The sequence below is a fragment of the Trachypithecus francoisi genome, unplaced genomic scaffold, assembly GCF_009764315.1.
Source record: "Trachypithecus francoisi isolate TF-2019V2 unplaced genomic scaffold, Tfra_2.0 Lachesis_group4, whole genome shotgun sequence".
NCBI lineage: Eukaryota > Metazoa > Chordata > Mammalia > Primates > Cercopithecidae > Trachypithecus > Trachypithecus francoisi.
Window position 1 is genome coordinate 74,281,998 of NW_022681469.1, and position 13,300 is coordinate 74,295,297.

Below are 13,300 nucleotides of genomic sequence, written 5' to 3' on the forward strand. Positions count from 1 at the left end.
TGGGACTCAAAGCGCTCAGTAAAAATGAAACACATACACTCAACTGTACGAACAAAAAGGCATATATGTAGAAAGGAATGAAATAATGGCATTCACAGCAACCTGAGTGGAAATGGAGATCATTATTCTAAGTAAAGTACCTCAGGAGTAGAAAACCAAACATCATATGTTCATACTCACAAGTAGGAGCTAAGCTATGAGGATGCAAAGGCATAAGAGTCATACAATGAACTTTGGAAACTCAGAGAAAAGGGTGGGAGGGAAGTGAGGGATAAAAGACTACAAATTTGCTTCAGTGTATACTGCTCAAGTGATGGTGCACCAAAATCTCAGAAATCACCACTAAATAACTTATTCATATAACCAAACACCACCTGTTCCCCCCAAATGGAAATAAAAAACAAAACAAAACAAAAGGCATGTATGATGAAATGTAAACAGAACATAGTGATTAAGTGATTAGTACTTCTGAAAACAAAGCAAAAGTTGTCATAATTGACCAAGAGCAATCCTGTAGAGTGTTTCCAGTGCTAGGGCTTGACTAATGTCATGGTAAAGATTGTCAGAAATAATAATATATGAGTCAAAATGCCACGGCTAAGATTTATGTATTACAAACTCTATCCACCTTCAGTCTTTTGCATCAGAAATTGTATTGTCTGTTCCGTGAGAAATAGCATGTTGCATAGTAGGAACATGCTACTGATTGTGCTGAGGAGATCTGAGTTCTCTTTCCAGCTGTGCTACCCTGGGCTCCTGGTTCTTCACTTGCTAGCTGTCAATTCACTAATCTGTGAAGTGAGGGGACTAAAATAGATGGTCTCTAATATACTCTTCCACCTCTAACATGATTTAGAGATAGGAAATTACATACTTTGCTTTCCTTTCTTAAGCAGCTAATATTTGATGAGCCTTTAAGTAGTTACTAAGCATCTCCCACTTTCCACGTTGTACTAAGTACTGAGACAGGGTTGGATTAACATCATTCATTCAATGTTGTCTCCTTTTTCTATTAAAAAAATCACAATTTATTCTATACAAAATAGAAGGTAAGACCTTAAAAGCCAGTAACCCAGAGAGAAGCATGCAGTAGTGTAAATTTATACCTAGATGTAAATATCGGATTTTTTCCTACTAGTAGAGTTGGCAAAGAGAAAGGGAAAAAAGACCAGGAGGCTTGGGACACCTAATTTGGAAGAAGGACGTGTGAGTAAGAGAGCAACTAACTGGGAAGCCAAGGCTGTTACTGATGGTACCCTTGACTTAACACACTTGGATATATCCTAAGCACCCCAATAGGCTAGTGTGACTTAATGCTTGGGCATGGGTTTTATGATATCAAATTACCTAAAGATAGAGTCAAACCCTTAGCCACCGTCTTAGTATGAAAAAAAAAAAAAAATGACCGGAATCGGCTTCAATTGTTTAAAACATGGAGCACCAAGTCTATGATTGACATGGCCTTCAGGAAATTAAAATACATCCACAAGTTTTGTCACTTCAAGCTTTGCTTGTTCTTAAATAACACTAGTGAAAAAGTTCTAATATAATACTAGTGAAAGTTGTGTAGTTAGAGGAAAAAAAATTTCTATTGGAAATCAGAAGTTTCAAGTAATAGAGATATTATTTTTTTGATTTTGAGTATTCTTATTGGTAAATACACCACTGGTCAGATCTGAGTTAAAAACAAAAACAAAAACTTGATTTATTTTGTTACAATAAAAGCAGCAAAAAAGTACTAAAACTACTATCCCGCTTTTGTATAACTCTAGCAAATGTAACTGAAGAATATACTTTCACTTTATTTTTTCTCTAGGGAATGAAGTCTGCAGCCCACCATTACGGCCCATGTTCTGAAACAACCTCCCACTGAGCTCTGTGATCTCCAGCCACACAGAGCTGCTTGCTGGTCCCTCCATCTAGGGCCTGTGTTCCCATGGTACAGTATGCACCTCTTTGCACTTTATGCTACCACTAGTCACTTAACTGTCTGTTCCTCCCTTGGACTGTGAGCTCCCAAAGGCAGAAACCATAATTATTCATCTTAGTCTTCCCAGCATCTGGCACAAGATCTGCATAATGTATGTGCTTGATTAGTGTTAATTGAATGAAAGTAAACTACTTTTATTTTCAGTGGCCTTCTAATTATGTAAAGCAGTATAATTCTAATGCATACCAGAGTCCTAAATGTAACATAACAGTATATCTCTGTGTTTTAGACATTTTAAAAAGAGAAGTGAATTTTAGTGAAGTACATATTTTCTAATTACGTAAACATAAAATGTCCTCAAATTAACCCAATTTTCTCATGCCGCTTTTTATGTGAGTATGTAGGAAAATGGGGCCTCCTGTTATTATCTGTCCTGTTTGGTTTTAATTAGAGTTGTTAACATATAACAAAACATGCAAACATAGGAAACATCTAGATGACTATAGCTTTCATTTTTTATTCCCATATTTGGAGGCACATAAATATAGTCACTTGGTACTTAAATATTTCTTTTCAAAATATTAACATACAGGAAAAAATGCAAATAGAAATGCTAGTAATTTTAATGAGAGCTAGCTCTAAAAATCCAAGATTAACTCCATCTCAAATACCATAAATAAATACTTATTTTTCTGGACCAATGATTATCTGGAGCCAGCATCAAACAGAGCTATGACAAATGTTTTAGGACATTTTCCTGAGCAGTAAATAAAAGAACAAATATAATGAAGGACAAATACTAACCCTGTGATTCCTTTCTTCTGCCCTTCACTTGACCAGTTCTATGTAATATGCTATCTGCTGTAATATCCATGCACAGATTACACACGCTATCATGTACTAAAGAACTACGATACATTTTTGAAGTATTGTTGATAATCCTAGCTAAATTTTTACACAAGAAAACAAGCTCAGGATGGCAAGCAATTTCACAGATCTCAAAAAGGTTGTATTGAAGTGAAAAACCTATTAAGTTATTTTGGAATCTGTTGATTATTATGTAAAGCTTCAATCCATTTCTGAATATTAATGAATTTTTAAATAAAGTTATAATTGTCTTTCTTCCAAATATGTTTATAATTTACAACTCTACTTATATGAATGCTCAAAGTAGTTTGCAATTAAAATACTTACGTGAGACTGTTAACTATAAAGTGAGTGAGGGCCGGGCGCGGTGGCTCAAGCCTGTAATCCCAGCACTTTGGGAGGCCGAGACGGGCGGATCACGAGGTCAGGAGATCGAGACCATCCTGGCTAACACAGTGAAACCCTGTCTCTACTAAAAACTACAAAAAACTAGCCGGGCGAGGTGGCGGGCGCCTGTAGTCCCAGCTACTCGGGAGGCTGAGGCGAGAGAATGGCGTAAACCCGGGAGGCGGAGCTTGCAGTGAGCTGAGATCCGGCCACTGCACTCCAGCCTGGGCGACAGAGCGAGACTCCGTCTCAAAAAAAAAAATAAAATAAAATAAAGTGAGTGAGAAGAGATAATCATGTAATTCAGTGGTTCGCAACTTGGAGCAATTTTTCTATCCAGAGGACATTTGGCAATGTGTAATGACATTTTCACAGCTGGGGTTGAGGGAGCTGGATGGGTGGATTGTTACCGGTGGGTAGTGGGTAGAGGCCAGGGTTGCTTGTAAATGTCCTACAATGCACAGGACAGCCATTCCTCCTACTTCAACAAAGAATAATGGTGTAGAAAAACGAACAATAACTCAACCTGAAACCAGGTGTAATTAGCATTACTAAACATTAAAGTTATCTTTGGTTTATTGCCTGGCAAATCACAATCAATAGAACATACCTAATAATAATTTTGCAAAGATTATTTAAGTGTTCTGTATATTCTGTTTGTTTTGTTATTGTTTTTGGATCCTCTGCAAAACCAAAAACTCAAGAGTAGTTTGTCAGTTGTGATGATACTAGGCAGCCAAACTAAGATATTTTAAGAGTAGAACTTAGAAGGGTATATTGATAGTTCTCAAACTTTAATGTAAACAAGATTCTCCCAGGAAGCTTGCTTAAGATACAGTTCTAGGAATTCTTGTTAACAGATTACTATTTAATAGACATCAGCTCTATTGACCATATCTTGAGAAACATTAATTTAGTAGGACAAATGATTAAGTAAGACTTGCATCAGCATTTCTCAAACCTGGACCATCAGAATTACCTGGGGAATGTCTCCAGATTGAAAATATATAAGTATTCCGAGACATTCCCAGAAATTCTGATTCAATGGGTCTTGAAATGGGGCCCACACAACTATGTATACTTTAAATCCCCCAGTTGATTATATTGATGAACCAGGGTTTAGATTAGCTCCCTGGATTATTAGTATAAAATATCATTTGTCATAAATTCATTTTTGGTGGAAGCTAAATGAAAGTCTTTTCAAAGGTGGATTTTCTGGACAGGTCTTGGGCTAAGTGTAGGGCAGACTTTATGTTTAGGTTTTAGCCCCAATTACCCAGCTTACTAGCTATGTAATCCTGAGTACTTGACATCAGCTCTCTGAGTTCCTTCTTTGGTAAAATGGGAATACGACCCACTATGCAAAGGAATTTTACAGGTTGGTTAGAAAAGTGCCTGGCATGGTGTAAGCACTCAATTAACAATTGTAAACTTTAAAGAAAGATAGATATCTATACACATATAGATATAGCTTGTCAGCTATTCTAGAATCAATATTAATACTATATATAAAAGTTAAAGAGCTTAGAATTATATCCTTGCCTAGGGAGTTATGCCCCTCTATTAAATAAGCTGGCTATCAGCAGCACTCCACAGAAATACTCCAATATATTTACAAGTCAATTTGTATACTTCAACTTCAGCAGACACTGTGGATAAATAAGCAACAGGTAGACTCTATAATGGCCTTTATCCCTACCTCTTGGTCATCACAACCTTTTTGTTATCTCCTCCCCTTGAGTGTTGGCTGAACTTACTGACTCACGTCATATGAATAGACTATGAAACAAGTGATAGGATGTTACCTCTGCAACTGGATTACAAAAAGATTGTGGCTTCTGTCTCTAGTGCCCTCTCTGCTCCCTCAATCACCTGCTCCAACAAAAGATAGCTGCCCTGTGGAGAGGCCCATGTGGCAAGCAACTGATGCCCCTGACCAAAAGGCAAAGAGAATCTGAGGCCTGCCAATAGCCACATGAGTGAATGTGTAAGTGGATCATCCCCTAAGTTAGCCATTAGATGAAGGCAAACCACACTGACCATTTGATTGCAGCCTTATGACTCTGAGCTAGGGCACTTAGCGAAGCTGTGCTTAAGTCCTGGCCCACAGACATTGAGAAACAATGTTTGTTGTTTTAAGTTGCTAAGTATTAGGAACATTTGTTACACAGCAATAAATAACCAGAACAAATGATGTCAACATTCTGCTTATAAATTCAAGGATGTGATAAACCTTTGAAAAAAGAAAGGTCACTATGAAAGAGAATGTATTTCAAAATATATGCTTGGATAAAGTCAAAGAAACCATCACGGTAATTCATATCATTTGGCATATAAGCTTTATTATTCACAAGCAAAAGGGCCTGTACTGTATTCAGTACAGTACACAGGTCTAGGCACAGCTGCAGATATAGCTAATATGGAAGTTTTCTGCAACAATGCTTGTAAGTGGCCACAACACAAGAAAAATTATTTCTTAGGAAGTGAATGGCCAAGTTGACATTAATACGAACGTTTTGAGACCTTAATGATCACAGAAATTCTGAGGTCACATAGTCTCAACAAAAATCCTAAATCACAGAGGAATTGGCAATTTAAATAGGAAATTAGTTCACAACATTCAGAAATGGCTTCTGTGAAATTCTTGACTAGAAATTCCTTCCACTATCCTAGAATTGGTTTTGTTAAGACCATAAAGACATGTGTCACTTACCAGGCCACTTAGCATACTCTTTCAAATTGGGTTCTTTCCTTTGGAAAATCATAAATTTTCCAGAGGTAATTTGACCCATATGGGCTACCATCCCTGAAAGTAAATTTGCACTTGTTTACAAGAATTTTAACTAGGTTGTCATTGAGAATGCCTCATTACCTTTATAGCAATAATCAACTGAAAGGATGGCCAAGGCTGACCAAAAAGATCTGGCTGATTTGCTTCTGTGACTTTTTCTTCCACCGAGAGGCCAATGTCAGGTGCTCAACCATAATTTCAAAATTAGACAAAGTCTTAAAAGACAGCAGGCATATACTCTGAACACTGCATGGCCACACTGATCATTTTACCCAATTTTAAAATAAAATGTCTTTTTTTTTTTTAATTTATGACATTAAACTACAGGTGGTTTCTTCCAGAGAGTGGGAGTAGAGGTTTAAAAAAGCCAGGCTAATCAAACTACCTTTATGTGTTTCCCAACTCTATTATATAATTTCTATTTCCATTTCAATATTACCTCACTTCTCTAAGTGTTTGTTTTTCACCTATAAAATTGGATAACTAACAATATCTACCTTGTGTCATTATAAATAATAAATGAAATAACCCAAATAATGTATTTATTATAATTTTCCTAACAGAGCAAGTGCTCTATAAATGCAAGTTATGATAATATAAGTAATTATTACTCTATGTCATCTCAGATCAAATAATATGTGGAATTTAGTGTCCTTTCCTTTTTGACCAATTGTGACATTGTCAAAACATTGATGGAAAATCATTTGAAACCTAGAACTTCATGTGCTAAAGGATCATTCAACCGAGAATGATCTCGGTGATGAAAGGCTATTAGACATACAAAGACACTCAAAGTTAACATTGAAAGTCTCTTTCTGAAAGAAATACTAGGTAATATACTCCAATTACAGAAAAATGAATTCAGGAGAAGCAGAGGAAAGAAACAATGCCATGCAAAAGCTGGTAAAACTTAATTCTAAATAAGTATTAGTTTTTAATCAGTGTGTTTAACAAGCGGATTCTCTGTCTTCTTTATTGTAATTTGATTCTTTCATGCATGAAGATCAAAGATATGAGCCAATATATTTCATGAAGAAAAATTGAGTATTGATATTTTTGGGGATATTCGAAACACAAAAATATAAAAAGGAAAGTTAACCAGAACCCTTGCCAATGATAATCTTTAATACTTGTGATCATCTTTTTATGTTCTGTGTATAATTTTAAATAACTGGGATTTATGTTATACATTCTATGTAAAAATGAATTTCAGTAGCCACTTGGGAAAAAATAATCCAAAGAATATCAGGCATGAGAGGCAGGAGGAAGAGATGAGGGAAAGAAGAAGGAAATAAAAGCATATCAATCTCCTGTTGAGAAAGATGACTTACGTGCTGGTTAAATATTGATACTGAATATAAAGTACAAATTAAATTTTGTGTTCTTAAAAGTTAGATTTTCTACTATAAGAAAGATAGTAATAGTCTAAGATATAACTACACAAAAGATAGAGGTTTAAAAAGTAAAGATCATACATGTAACATTAAACCAATAAAGTTGAAATGCATGATATACTGAGAAAGTTTAAATGATAAAAACTATCTCAACATAAGTAGAATATCTGAGTAGAACATAATCAATCAAATATATTGAAATCACAACTTAAAAGTATGTCCTGGCCCTCAAAACTTACTAAGACCTAATTATTTTACAAATGACATGTACAAACCTTCAAGGAGCATGGAATTCCCAACTTACACAAATCATTACAGAGTATAGGAAAATATAGCAAGCTACTAAATTTATGTTATGATTCACATAAAACACTGGAGTCAAATATAGCTAATGATAGCAAATAATCATCTCAGATAGCAAACTATAAGACAAAATCATTTATGTACAAACATTGATAGCTTGTCTAGAGACTTGCATAATTAATTATAATATAATAAGAAAACCAATTATATACAATAAGCGTAATAAGAAAAAATATGTTATTTCCGATAGACACAAAACTGACAAAATAGCTAGAAATATAACCAGTTAATTTTTTTAATCCATGGGAAAATACAGAATGTTACTGAAGAATCTTTAAAAGCCCTTTAATATATATGAAAAGATATTCCATATTTATAGATGCATAAACTCAGTATTTTGGCTGCCAATTCTTATCATATTAATATATCAATTCAATTAATCCCAAACAAAATCCCAATACAATTTTTCATGGGAGTTGAAAACGTAATTCCAAAATTCATGTATAGGAGTAAATGCATAATGATAGACAAGACAATATTTAAAAATAATATAAGATGGCTTTTCCCTGTTAGATATTAAAGTATATGATAAGGTATTGTGATTAAAACTGTGTGGAATTGGCTAAGGCATAAACAAATACATCAGAGGGATTAAAAAGATAATTCAGAAATTGACCCATGCATATTTGGGAAATTAGACCATGATAGATGTAGCATTTCATATTAATGGAGAAATGACAGATTATTCAATAAGTACTTCTCAGATGATTGCCTAGTTATTTAAAAAAAAAACAGTTATATTACTCCATAGCAATTATAATATTAAGTTCTGAATGGATTAAAAATACCTAAATATAAAAGACAATACAAGAAAATAATAGAAGAAAGTATAAATGATTATGTTTCTGTTTTTGAAACAGGGAAGATCTTGGGACAAGACACTAAAAATTGATAAATTTGGCTGCATCAAGTGTTAGGATTTCTGATTGATAAAATGTGATACTAATCAAATTAATAGACACAGGCATTCTAGGAGAAAATAGTTGCAAGGTAATGACAAAAGATTTTCATTGATAATATATAAAGAATTCCTACAAATCAATAAGGAAAGAACAAGAAGTGCAATAAAAAATTAGCAAAAAAAGGAATGATCAATTCACAGAAGAGAAAATACATATGGCCAATGCAGGTACATAAATGTACTCAACTTCCCTAATATTTGGGGAAATAAAAATTCAAACAACATATTCATCTATCAGATTGTCAAAATATTAAAACATTTAATGGTATCAATTGTGAGGGTGTGAGGAATGTGATAGTCTTATATGGTTTAAAATTTAAAATGTGCATAATACATTTCTAGTAACAATTGAGCATGTACCCTAAAAAGTACTGTGCCTGGGAATAAGGTGACTTGAGTAAAAATGTTTGTTACAAAAGATGGAAACAACCTGTTTCTTAGGATTACCAGTATTATATCACTATAAGAATAAAGCATCAACTATTAGTGTATCAATATTAAGCATTCAGTATTAGGAAGCAGTTAAAAATGAGGATTTGGACTAACAGTTAAATGTGTAAAAACCCTTTACTGAGTCATAAATGCATGTTTTAGACTGGTATATATATATAATATATATAAATACAATTTATATTTTGCAAAATCACAGAGCAACAGTATTTATTTTTCATAGATACATGTGTCTATGAATACTTAAAATGGTCTGATGCAAGGAGCAGCAAACTATGGCTTGCCTGGTTTTGTGAGGTCTGCGTCCTAAGGTTTTTACAGTGTCACATGGTTGGGGGAATAATCAGAGGAAGAAAATATTTTGAAGCACATATATAAAATGCCAATTTTGTTGTGCACAAAGTTTTACTAGAGTACATCTGCAATCGTTTGTTTACATTTTGCTGATGGCTGCTTTCAGTCTCCAATGGAGGAGTTGACTAGCAGGTAACAGAGACTATAAATATACTTGTAGATATTTAATTAATTAATTAAATTAGAGTTTCATTAACACTACATACATGCATAAAATATTTACTCTCTAACCCTTTACAGAAAATGTTTGCTGAAACTGAGTGATAAGCACAAATTATAGTAGCCAAAGAGAGCTTTACCTTAGTAGTTGGTTTTAAAATAGAATGAAGTCAGCCTGGGTGACAAAGCAAGACCCCGTGTAGAAGAAGAAGAGGAAAGAAAAGGAAGAAAAGGAGAAGAAGATGAAAAAGAATAAGAGGAAGAGGAGGAGAAGGAGGAAGAAAAAGAGGAGGAGGTGTAAGAAGAAGGAGGAGGGAGTATGAGGAGGAGGAGGAAGAGAAAGAAGAGGAGGAGGAGGAGAAATGATGCTATCTCATTTATTGGTTGGATTTCTGAAACAAACCAGTCTTTAAAAAAGAGGGAAATCACTCAGATAAGCTGAAATGTATAGGCCCAATGCAAATTCATTTGTGGCTTGATTCAAGTTATACTGTCAACAAGATCCACATCTGGGCTCCACTTCCCTGGGCTGTCTGCACTAACAGGTCAAAATTTTTTCACAAGAGAACTGTCAACAATTGCTGGGGCCTTGGATTCTCTATTTGAATTCAGAAAAAGAAGCTAGCATCTTCATTCCAATAATCATACTCAACACATTCCAAATTGGGGAAAGAGACAGATAGATTGATAGGGAGGGGTATTTTCTCATTACCCTTGTTTAGAATCGCCAGCAGGTGGCGATAAAAAAAAAAAAGGTGTAGTTTCATTATTACTTTTAAATTCTCCACACAAACAAAGCACTTCTTTGTTGTCTGCACCTGGGCTGACCTCTGCTGGCCTGTCTTTGGTGAGCCACTGATCCTAGAAGGAGCTCGAGAATCACTCTAGAGTACTGAGTAGTCAGAATCCCACAAGTGAACCAATGATTCAAGGGGGAAGATAGCAACACACCATCTTAGGCTTTGACCCCTGTAAGGCACCTGGACCACGAAGCTAAAGCATTCTTTTTGTTACCAGAAGAGGCAGTGAATACTCCTGCAGATTTCTAATTATGTAATTAAACACTCATGTTAAACGTAAAGAAAAGCATGTGCTTGAGTTTCAGATAACTCTGGGTTTAAATTCTATTGCTTATTAGAGGTATTTTCTTTGATAAGTTCCCCCATGCCTTCATTTTTTCTCTTTTAATAAGTTTGACATCAGAGAGTCATTTTAAAGATTAAATGAGATTAGTAATACAGATAGTCTAGTACTTAGTAAATAATAGGTGCTTAATAAATGTTACCTAGTGTTATTTGTTACTGTGCTAGAAGTATGGCATAAAGCCAACAACATGGAAAGCTTCTTGTGATTATTAGATAATGCTAGTTAAAAGGAATGAGTAATGAAGGACAGACTGTTCTGTGGTTCAGTGTTCGCTTTTCGTTCTCTGCTGGGTTTGTTTTTTTTTTTTTCTTTTTCTTTTTTTCCCAGCACAAGTCATTTTGTGGGGCAATGATTTTGATGTTGCTAGCCTATAATAATTTGTCTACAATAAAGTCTTGTTTCCCTTAAAGCTGCTTATCTGTTGTGTAGAGAAACTGACTACATTGGTAGCCCAAATAATGGTCTCTCGGATGGCCCTTTGCAAATGTGACTTTGAAACTTTCTCCATCAAGAGGTGGAGTCCATTTCCCCACCTCTTGAATCTGGGATGCCCTTCAGACCTGTGTGACCAACAGAATATGGGGGAAGCCACAGCACACCAGTTCCAAACCTAGGTTTTTAAGAGAGCTCACGTACCTCCACTGTCTCAACCTACTGCATCTGTCATTAAGAACAAGCCTGGGCTCGCCTGCTGCACAACGAAAGACAATGTGGAGAACTGAAACACCCCAGTCTCCAAGTGGGCTGGTGCCTGATTTTGCTAGAAAGCCCTACCTACATAGGCAGAGCTGCTACTTGACCTACAGCTGACCAGAAATACAGGAGTCCAGCTGAAACTAGAAGAATGCTGTCGATGCCATAGACATCTGAGCAATAAACAGTTTGCTATGCAAACCAAGTCACCTTATCTATATGCTTTTTCTTAAAATAACATGTTTAGTTTTCACATTTCTCTCTTATACATCCTTAATTAAGAATAAGTATTTGATTTTAGTGAGTATAGAAAAATTCTAACAAAAAGCAGGTGAATAAATGGTCATCTCTAATTTTTGATAAAACTAGGCTCACCACTTTGGACCTACTTTTGATTGGCCTTTTTGTATTCCTTAGAAAAGGTTTGTGCCTTTCTCTTCTATGTTTTTTTGTTGTTATTTGGTTGTTCAGGGAGAATAGAAATGTACAAATAGCCAGACAAAATATGTATATTTTTTTCTAATGTCAACCTTCAGAAAAACAAAAAGAAAGAAAATAAATAGCGCTTTTACTTATTCATGTTCCCTTAGGAATTATTTTGTTTTCAACCTGGGATGTTCTCGACAATTTCAATTGGAATTGGTTTTTGTTCTATTCTCACAACTGTTAACTCTTAGACCAGTATGTGACTGAGCATCTTCCACTTTAATTGCTCTAATTTGCATGCATAATTTTGATGGAATTATTCATTGTAAAGTGCACCTTTGGGCTTTACAATAGTCCCCCTTTTTTTTTTCTGTGAATCCATTGCATTAATTTACCTGCAAATTCCTCCTTTCTCTAGGCACTTCTCTTGGTTATGTAAATACTTTTATACAGATTTTCCATTACAAACCGTTTGGAAACACTGTGTTCTTTCATTTCTTTCCTGTTTAGATTGGGAATGGGTCTTGGAAACTTCAAAGTTGCAATTCTTAATGATTTTTTTCTGATAAATTGGAGGTTTTTGTCATATCTCTGATTCATTAATAACGTAAATGTAATAAACACTAAAATGATGATTACAGCATCCTAGTCCTGAAGATTCTAGTTTCACTTTCAACACAATTTAATCATAGTTTCCAAGGTGCATTAGTAATAAAATACAAGGTTTTAAATATCATTTGATGATGATTTATTCTACAATCCACTAGTTGGAGTAACAATTGAAGAGTGCAAATATAGGAAACAGTTGTGATGGCAATAAATTTCTTTATTCTAATTCTGTATGGCATCAGTATCCTGAGGTCACTAGTAGTGTCTCTAAGATGCTTGAATTGAGACCTAACAGCCTCTCAAACAGGCTAAAGTTTGTGGAGATCATCAAACATATTCAATCAATCAGTCAATATAGCTCACTATACTATTGCATTATTCTTTAATTATTTGTTCCCATGCTTATGTTCCTCCTAGATTGTGTGCTCCCAGAAGCCATGGATCTGCCTGAAATACAATAGATATTTAATTAATGTTTGAGAGAGGGAGAAAGGGAAAGAGAAAGAGAGGGAGGGAGGGAGGCAGGGAAGAAAGGAAGGAAGGAAGGAAGGAAGGAAGGAAGGAAGGAAGGAAGGAATTAGCACATATACACGTATGTAATTGTGACTATAAGACTTACAAAACAGAGTAATCACATTGCAGATATTGCAACTAGACTTAAGTACATAAGCATATATATATATATATATATATATATATTCAGTGAGGACCAGTCTTTGCTTTAGCAAATCAAAGCAGCCAATCTGAGTTTTGTGCTGAGTCTTATAGGC

At 34.9% G+C, this 13,300-nt stretch overlaps 1 long non-coding RNA gene across 4 annotated transcripts in view; it reads left to right on the forward strand.

The window, feature by feature from the left end:
- The window catches only part of LOC117072506, a 170,160-nt gene that overhangs the window by 88,497 nt on the left and 68,363 nt on the right, over window positions 1–13,300 (forward strand). For 2 of the 4 annotated variants that reach the window (XR_004432824.1, XR_004432827.1), the window contains one exon: window positions 1,817–3,180. This is a non-coding gene — a long non-coding RNA (uncharacterized LOC117072506). Of the gene's footprint in view, window positions 1–1,816; window positions 3,181–9,737; window positions 9,873–13,300 lie in introns of those variants that run through there. The other 2 variants (XR_004432825.1, XR_004432826.1) reach the window with 2 other exon arrangements.